Consider the following 9,154-nt stretch of genomic DNA (forward strand, 5'->3'; position numbering starts at 1 on the left):
GCAAAGAGTCAGATACGACTGAGCGACTGAACTGACTGACTGACTGATATGGTGGTGGGGTGGGGGGCAGGTGGCACTAGTAGTATTAAATAACTCGCCTGTCAGTGCAGGAGACATAATAGACACGGGTTGGAGCCCTGGATAGGGAAGATCCCCTGGAGGAGGGCATGGCAACCCACTCCAATATTCTTGCCTGAAGAATCCCCATGGACAGAGGAGCCTAGCAGGCTACAGTCCATGGGGTTGCAGGGAGTCAGACATGACTTAAGTGACTTAGCACACACGTGGACACAAAGACTGAGACCATAGCAGACAGGTACTCATTGTCTTCCTTTCTCCTTTTAAGACAAGGGGGCTTTTCCTTTGGGAGTAGTCTCTGGCTTCCAGCTTCCTGGTCTTTGAAACTGTACTCTGGCATTCTGGCTTCTCTTCAGTAAGTATCCCAGGCCCATAGGCACAAAAACTTGTGGTTGCAGCTTGGACCTCCTCTGACCTCAATGACTAGGACCCTGGGAGTAAGACCCTGTGTTCACAGATGGACCCTATCCCTCTCAAGCTGTACTCATGAGAATGCCCCAAGGGTTCTGCCATGCTGCCTCCTCCCAGTCCCCTTTATTTTCTCCCCAGTTCCTCCCTCTGCTACTCTTCTCCTTGTACCAGACTCTGTGACACAGCCTTGATGGTCTGGGTACCTTTCTGCCTCACCCACAGTCAAGGCAACAATAGTACTAAAATTAAAAGTTTATCCAAGAACAACTGCTAGTTAACATATAAGCTGCGTACTTTTTGGGAAGAAAATGTCACTAATTTGTTAAACGGGTCTTTTTGGTCTCACAGGATTCATCTTCCATTGTCCTGCATTCCCCCAAAGACGAATGGAACTTTTCAGAACTAAGAACTTTCTAAGCCCTTTGCTAGTCCTTTCCTATTCCATCAAAACTTCCCTATCATGTCTTCACAACATCAGGACTTTACACAGAGCCTTATCAACTAATTAATAAAGCAATGATTTTATTTTTTAATTCTTTTTATTTATTTAATGAATTTATTTGGCTGTACCAGGTCTTACTTGTGGCATATGGGATCTTAGTTCCCTGACCAGGGATCGAACCCAGGCACCCTGCATTGGGAGCATGGAGTCTTAGCCACTGGGTCACCAGGGAAGTCCCAAAGCAATGATTTTCAAGTTGATCTGTATGAACATTTGATGTGAGTTTCTTACCTATATATAAAATGCTTACACTATTTAAAAAGCCAACACATTCCAGTAGTTACAAACAAGATAGCACTGCCATTAATATGCATAAATCATAGCAAATTTTTTGGATCTATCTCCTAAAGCAAAGGAAATAAAAGCAAAATAAACAAATGGGACCTAATTAGACTTAAAAGCTATTGCACATTAAAGGAAACCATCAACAAAATAAAAAGACAACATACTGAATGGGAGAAAGTATTTGGTAATGATATGACTGATAAAGGGTCAATATCCAAAATATACAAAACAGCTCACACAAGTCAATATCAAAAAAAATACGTGACCCAATTAAAAAATGGACAGAAGTTCTGAATAGACATTTTTCCAAAGAAGACATAGATGGCCAACAGGTACATGAAAAGATCCATATCACTGTTAATCATCAGAGAAATGCAAATTAAAACCACAATGAGATATTGCTTCACATCTGTTAGAATGTCTATCATCAAAAAGAACACAAATAACAAATGTTGGTGAGGATGTGGATAACCCTAACCCTCATGCACCGTTGGAGAGAACATAAATTGGTGCAGCCACTGCGGAAAACAGTATGGACACTTCTCAAAAAACTAAATCTGCCACATGACCCAGCAATTCCACTCCTGGGTATATACCCTAGAGAAACAAAAACACTAACTCAAAAAGGTACATGCAGAATGGTGTTTCAGAGACCTAGTCTGCTATCACCTCGGTCTGCTGGCTTTCCTGTTCCTGATATCAACACCTCATCTCTCAGTTTTTTGGCCTGTCATCAGCAAGCAAATTGAACTTGGACTCGATGGAAAGGAGGAACACTAAGAGATGTAGAGATGGGTTGGCAAGAAGGGATATCACTGTGAAGACTGAGAGGACAAAAGGCACGAAAAACAAACCAGAAACCCAGACGGTATTTCATGCATGGGGTTTGTAAGGAAGGAGACAACTGTCGCTACTCACACGACCTCTCTTGACAGTCCATATGGTGTAGTGTGCAAATATTTTCAGCAAGGGTATTGTATTTATGGAGACCACTGCAGATATGAACATAGCAAGCCACTGAAACAGGAAAAAGCAGCTGCTATAGATCTAACTGCAAAGTCATCCCTTGCTGCTTCCTCAAGTCTCTCATCAGTTGGACCGACTGTTGAAATGAATATGGGTGAGGCTGAGTCAAGAAATTCAAACTTTGCAATTGTAGGAGCCGGTTCAGAAGACCGTGAATGCCATCAAATTTGTTCTGGGGCAGCCCTACTGTGGCCAGACTACCCCTTCCTCTGCTGAAGGCCCCCTGCAGGGCTCAGTGACCAAGGAAGACTCGGAGAGGGAGCAAAGTACAGTGGACACCAAGAAGCAGCTCTGCCCCTACGCTATGGTGGGGGAGTGCTGCTATGGGGAGAACTGCATGTATCTGCATGGAGACACGTGTGACATGTGCGGGCTGCAGGTCCTCCATCCCGTGGATGCCGCCCAGAGGTCACAGTATATAAAATGCTGCATCAAGGCCCATGAGAAGGACATGGAGCTCTCATTCATGGTGCAACACAGCAAGGACATGGTGTGTGGCATCTGCATGGAGGTAGTCTACGAGAAAGCCAACCCCAGTGAGCGCCGCTTTGGTATCCTCCCTAACTGCAACCACAACTACAGTCTCAAGTGTATTCGCAACTGGAGGAGTGCTAAGCAATTTGAGAGCAAGATGATAAAGTCCTGCCTAGAATGCCAGATCACATCTAACTTTGTCATTCAAAGTGAGTACTGGGTGGAGGAGAAAAAAAAGAGAAGCAGAAACTCATTCAGAAATACAAGAAGGCAATGAGCAACAAGGCCTGCAGGTATTTTGATGAAGGCCATGGGAGCTGCCCATTTGGAGGGAATTGTTTTTACAGGCACGTGTACCCTGATGGCTGTCGAGAGGAGCCACAGAGACAGAAAGTGGGAACATAAAGCAGATACTGGGCCCAATGAAGGAACGACTTCTGGGAGCTCATTGAAGACAGACAGAATGGCAACCCTCTTGACGACAAAGAGGACGTTGTCACCTTTGAGCTGGGTGAGACGTTGCTTATGCTTTTGGCTGCAGGTGGGGACAACAACCTGACAGACTCTGAAAACAAGTGCGACTTGTTTCACGATGAGCTGCAAGACTTTTATGACTTGGATCTATAGCAGCTTGGTGGGGCGCATGAACTGGTCTGCCAAGCCTCAGATGGCAGCGGGCCTCAGGGGCAGCGGCCATGCCTGGGTCACTCTCCTAGGCAGGCCTCTCAACTCCAGGTGCTCTCATAATCATTTTTACCCAGAGCCTGTCTTCTCAACCCCCCACCTTTCCCTAAGGAGTATTTTGTTTTCTCTGTTTAAAAAAGTTACAAAAATAAATCTGAAAGTTAGTTTTCTTGTAACATGAATTTAACTGTCAGACAGTTAGTGTAGGTTTGTCGCTTCATGTTTTCCACCAGATTCACACAGTTCGCGGGTAGCATTTCTGGATTTCCAGGACTCACTTTTGAGGACCCTGGGTTTAGAAGTAACAGGACTGGCTCCTGCTCTGGGGGTCCAGGAATCAGGGTGATAGGTGAAGGATCTGAACTGTAGCAAGTAGCCTCCTTCTGCTCTAGACTTGGGAAGCGTGTACTTGGTTTCTGGTGAAATCTGCACATCTGGGTTTTCTGTCTGGTCCCTATCCTGTCATCCCCCGCCCTGTGCACTCGTCCTGTGGTTTTTGGTCTCTTGTTTGATTGCACACAAGTAATACTACTGGGTAACCAGAACCAGGTATGAATGTATTAGAGATTTTTACCGTGTTTAGTGTGATAGGAAAATTGTGAAATAACACATATAAAAGATTGGAGTGGAAGAAAATAATGCAGGGTTGGAAGCTGACTCCCCAAGGCTGATGGAGTTTGGATGTGTGAGTGCGTGACAAGCTTCTCATCCTTGCATAGATGCAGTGTTTGTAGCCTTAGTGAAAAAATTCGGTTTAGTGGTTTCAGCCTCGTGTGGCAAATAGATCTTAAAGGAGAAAACAGTTTATTGGTAGCTGTTAATAGAGCAATGCTAGCTCTGTCTATATAAATAGAGAAATGGGCTTAGCCACAGAAGTGCAAACTATATGGTTATCCCATGTATTAATACAACCTAGGGCTTGAGTCCCAGAGAAGGCAATGGCACCCCACTCCAGTACTCTTGCCTGGAAAATCCCATGGATGGAGGAGCCTGGTAGGCTGCAGTCCATGGGGTCGTGAAGAGTCAGACATGACTGAGCTACTTCACTTTCACTTTTCACTTTTATGCATTGGAGAAGGAAATGGCAACCCACTCCAGTGTTCTTGCCTGGAGAATCCCAGGGATGGGGTCACACAGAGTTGGACACAACTGAAGTGACTTAGCAGCAGCAGGGCTTGAGTCCACAGTTGTGTTTAATGTTATATAACAACAGACTTGTTCCAAATAGGAAAAGGGGTACATCAAGGCTGTATATTGTCACCCTGCTTATTTAACTTACATGCAGAGTACATCATGAGAAACGCTGGGCTGGAAGAAGCACAGGCTGGAATCAAGATTGCTGGGAGAAATATCAATAACCTCAGATATGCAGATGACACCACCCTTATGGCAGAAAGTGAAGAGGAACTAAAGAGCCTCTTGGCGAAAGTGAAAGAGGAGAGTGAAAAAGTTGGCTTAAAACTCAACATTTAGAAAACTAAGATCATGGCATCTAGTCCCATCACTTCACGGCAAATAGTTGGGGAAACAATGGAAACAGTATCAGACTTTATTTTTTAGGCTCCAAAATCACTGCAGATGGTGATTGCAGCCATGAAATTAAAAGACGCTTACTCCTTGGAAGCAAAGTGATGACCAACCTAGATAGCATATTAAAAAGCAGAGACATTACTTTGCCAACAAAGGTCCATCAAGTCAAGGCTATGGTTTTTCCAGTGGTCATGTATGGATGTGAGAGTTGGACTGTGAAGAAAGCTGAGCACTGAAGAATTGATGCTTTGGATCTATGGTGTTGGAGAAGACTCTTGAGAGTCCCTTGGACTGCAAGGAGATCCAGCCAGTCCATCCTAAAGGAGACAGTCCTGGGTGTTCACTGGAAGGACTGATGCTGAAGCTGAAACTCCAACACTTTGGCCACCTCATGTAAAGAGTTGACTCGTTGGAAAAGACCCTGGTGCTGGGAGGGATTGGGGGCAGGAGGAGAAGGGGACAACAGAGGATGAGACGGCTGGATGGCATCACCGACTCGATGGACATGAGTTTGGGTAAATTCTGGGAGTTGGTGATGGACAGGGAGGCCTGGCGTGCTGCAATTCATGGGGTCGCAAAGAGTCGGACACGACAGCGACTGAAGTGAACTGAGGGCTTAAGTACACAGTTGTGTTTAATGTTGTATGATCTCCTAGAATTCTCAGTCCAGGCACATTTTGGCAAAACTTTGTCCTCATCTGAGGGGTTTCTTGTCAGGTTTTTGTGTTCCTTTTTTGTGGGTATTTGCCTCATTCCATCCCCAAGTTTTGCAGCTAGACAGTGTGATTCAAAACTATGTTCTAATGTGTTTCCTGTAGAGGAGTCATTGCTTGACTATAGTCATTATTATAGTAAGTCAGGCTTTTCCACTAAAAGGGGAAACAGAGAGTGGTAATTCACAAGATAAGCTAATGTTAAATTGTTAGAAGAATTCATCGATTGGAAATTTTAGCTTTGTGTTTTGTTGTTCTCTTTCGTGAAAATAACTTGGAGGTGCCCCAGATGTGTCCATCTACTGCTCTGATGCCTCGGATATCACTCATTCTTTTCACTTTAAGAAAAAAAGAAAACAGTAATTGTTGCAGAGGTCTCTGTATTTTGCAGCTGCCTTTTTGTAAGATGCACTTTTTCCAAATAAAACAATTTTTAACTCTCCCCACAAAAAAAGATACATGCAACCCCAATACTCATAGCAGCATTACTTACAATTGCTAAGATATGGAAGCAGCCTAAGTGTCCATCAACAGATGAATGGACAAAGATGTGATATATATATTTACACACATTGTTCAGCCATCAGTTCAGTTCAGTTCAGTCGCTCAGCTGTGTCCAATTTCTTTGTGACCCCATGGACTGCAGCATACCAGGCTTCCCTGTCCATCACCAACTCCCAGAGCTTGCTCAAACTCATGTCCATCAAGTCAGTGATGACATCCAAACATCTCATCCTCTGTTGTCCCTTTCTCCTCCTGCCTTCAATCTTTCCCAGCATCAGGGTGTTTTCCAATGAGTCAGTTCTTCACATCAGGTGGCCAAAATATTGGAGCTTCAGCATCAGTCCTTCCAATGAATATTCAGGGTCGATTTCCTTTAGGATTGACTCGTTTGATCTTCTTGCAGTCCAAGGGATTCTCAAGAGTCCAACAACACAGTTCAAAAGCATCAATTCTTCGGCACTCAGCTTTCTTTATGGTCCAACTCTCACATCCACACATGACTACTGGAAAAACCATAGCTTTGACTACATGGACTTTTGTTGGTAAAATAATGCCTCTGCTTTTTAATATGCTATCTAGGTTTGTCATAGCTTTTCTTCCAAAGAGCAAGCATCTTTTAATTTCATGGCTGCAGTTGCCATCTGCAGTGATTTTGGAGTCCAAGAAAATAAAGTCTGTCACTGCTTCCATTGTTTCCCCAACTATTTGCCATGAAGTGATGGGACTGGATGCCACGATCTTCATTTTCTGAATGTTGAGTTTTAAGCCAGCTTTTTCACTCTCCTCTTTCACTTTCATTAAGACGCTGTTTAGTTCCTCTTCACTTTCTGCCATAAGGGTGGTGTCATCTGCATATCTGAGGGTATTGATATTTCTCCCAGCAATCTTGATTCCAGCTTATGCTTCATGCAGTCTGGAGTTTTGCATGATGTACTCTGCATATAAGTTAAATAAGCAAGGTGACAATATACAGCCTTGACATACTCCTTTCCCAATTTGGAACCAGTCTGTTGTTCCATGTCTGGTGTTAACTGTTGCTTCTTGACCTGCATACAGATTTCTCAGGAGGCTCTTGCCTTGGGAACCCCATGAACAGTAGGAAAAGGCAAAAAGAAATGACATTGAAAGATGAACTCCCCAGGTTGGTAGGTGCCCAATATGCTACTGGAGAAGAGTGGAGAAATAGCTCCAGAAGGAATGAAGAGGCTGAGCCAAAGTGAAAACAAGGCCCAGTTGTGTATGTGACTGGTGATGGAAGCAAAGTCCGATGCTGTAAAGAACAATACAATAGAAACCTGGAATGTTACATCCATGAATCAAGGTAAATTGGTTGGTCAAACAGGAGATGGCAAGAGTGAACATTGACATTTTAGGAATCAGTAAACTGAAATGGACCAGAATGGGCGAATTTAATTCAGATGACCATTATATCTACTACTGTGGGCAAGAATCCCTTAGAAGAAATGGGTTAGTCCTCATAGTCAACAAAAGAGTCCAAAATGCAGTACTTGGGTGCAATCTCAAAAACAACAGAATGATCTCTGTTCGCTTCCAAGGCAAACCATTCAATATCATAGTAATCCAAATCTGTGCCCCAACCACTAATGCCAAAGAAGCTGAAGTTGAACAGTTCTATGAAGATCTACAAGACTTTATAGAACTAACACCAAAAAGAGATGTCCTTTTCATCATAGGGGACTAGAACGCAAAAGTAGGAAGTCAAGAGATACCTGGAGTAATAGGCAAGTTTTGCCTTGGAGTACAAAATGAAGCAGGGCAAAGGCTAAAAGAATTTTGCCAAGAGAATGCACTAGTCATAGCAAACACTTTCTTCCAACAACTACTCAGCCATAAAAAAGAATAAAATTTTGCCATTTGCAACAACGTGGGTAGACTTGAAGAATATTATGCTAAGTGAAGTAAGTGAGAGAATGACAAATACTGTATGATAACACATATGTGGAATCTAAAAAATAAAACTAGTCAGTCCAAAAAAAAGAAACAAACTCACAGATACAGAAAACTAGTGGTTACCATTGAGGTGAGGGAAGATGGGAGGGGCAAACAGGAGTGGGATTAAGAGGTACAAACTATCACACATAAAATAAATAAGCTACAAGGATATACTGTACAACACAGAGAATATAGCCAATATTTTATAATATCTATAAATGGAGTATAAACTTTTAAAACTGTGAATTTTCTTACAAAGTAAGAATGGACTTTTCTTACAGAGTAGGATTTACAAACTGAAATAAAAATATAAAGTAAGATCATTTCTTAGGCAAAACACAAAACCTAAAAATGATTCATAGTCTCTTCCCAAGTAATGGGTCAGGCTGCCTCTTGCATGTTACTGTGGGAACACTCACCATTTAATGACCCACAGAAAACCTGACTGTAGGGTTTACACAAGGTGTTGTATGTACATCTGTAACTTACATGATACATCCAACTATAGCCCAATTTAAAAAAAACACATTCCAATAGTTATACAAAAAATGGCACCACCATTAACATGCAGGTTGGACATATCTCTTGGCAAACTTTAGTGCCTTATTGCTGTCCCTAAGAGTTTATTTGAACTTCTTGTGAAAGAGTCCTTGATTAGAAAGTGAATGCCTAATGAGAGACTTAAAAACTCCCCAGTCCTATACACATTTGCTCACATGCCCAGGGAGACAGACAGCTGAGCCTGGGTGCTTTGCACTCAAAAGCTTGTCACAAAAGTACACGTGAACACCAAGAATTAAAGCAGTGTGTTTCAGGAATAATCACTGAAAATGAAAATTCACTTTGGGGTTTTTCTTTTCTGCACTTCATTAGTGTGACTCTCATCTGGACAGTTAGGAGCATCCACGTTGCCTTGAGGACTACTGAAGATGGAATGCAGAGAGAAGATGCTCAGATACTACTGTTCAAAATAAGAACCTGAAGCCCTCAGGAA

The 9,154-nt window shown here is 42.8% G+C and overlaps 1 pseudogene; it reads left to right on the forward strand.

Moving 5' to 3' along the window:
* Positions 1 to 2,148: 2,148 nt before the first annotated feature.
* LOC122434893 lies at positions 2,149 to 3,403 on the forward strand (annotated as a pseudogene).
* The last annotated feature ends 5,751 nt before the right edge of the window (positions 3,404 to 9,154 follow it).

Source organism: Cervus canadensis, chromosome X (assembly GCF_019320065.1).
Source record: "Cervus canadensis isolate Bull #8, Minnesota chromosome X, ASM1932006v1, whole genome shotgun sequence".
NCBI classification, from domain to species: domain Eukaryota; kingdom Metazoa; phylum Chordata; class Mammalia; order Artiodactyla; family Cervidae; genus Cervus; species Cervus canadensis.